The sequence below is a fragment of the Penaeus monodon genome, chromosome 24 (genome assembly GCF_015228065.2).
Source record: "Penaeus monodon isolate SGIC_2016 chromosome 24, NSTDA_Pmon_1, whole genome shotgun sequence".
Taxonomy (NCBI): Eukaryota; Metazoa; Arthropoda; class Malacostraca; order Decapoda; family Penaeidae; genus Penaeus; species Penaeus monodon.
Genome location: NC_051409.1, coordinates 10053287 through 10053940, shown reverse-complemented (window position 1 = coordinate 10053940; position 654 = coordinate 10053287).

Sequence of the window (654 nt, the reverse complement as noted above, 5' to 3'; positions counted from 1 at the left end):
ATAGGAGGGCCGACAGCTCGACACGTTCAGCACATGCATCACCTGCTGGAAATGTACTTATGGGGGGGACTATTTATTTTTGTAGTCGATGTCAGCGGCGGCACTTCTCGGTGTACGTAACCAAATGCCTCGTTGTTTCATCGTCTGTGGAATTGATTTTTTATTTATCTTGGTTTGATTTAATTATTTCATGTATTTATTTAACTTTATTGTTCATTTTATTCTTTTCCTTGTTGTTGTCATAAACATAAGATTTATTCAATGAATTTATTCATTTCACTTTATCTTGTTTTTTTTTTTAATTTTGTGTTATCATAAACATAAAATTTATTTAATGAATTAATGTTTAAACTTGATCTTGTTTTTTTTCTATTTATTTTATTTTATTTTATTTATTTATTTATTTTGTTATCGCAGCGTGAACGTAAAATTCTGAAACACGTATATAATCGCAAATCTCAGGAACTTCTAAGATTCTACAACCTTGCCTTTAGCTATGAGGTAAGGTACTCCTAAACGTTAAGGAAAAGAGTTTCTAATGTAAGCAACTTCTGTTTATTAAAAAAAAAAAAAAATACACGGAAACTCACCCTCTTTATATATAATATGTATACCTATTGAATAGTAATCAAGCGCATTGATATTATCATGAGA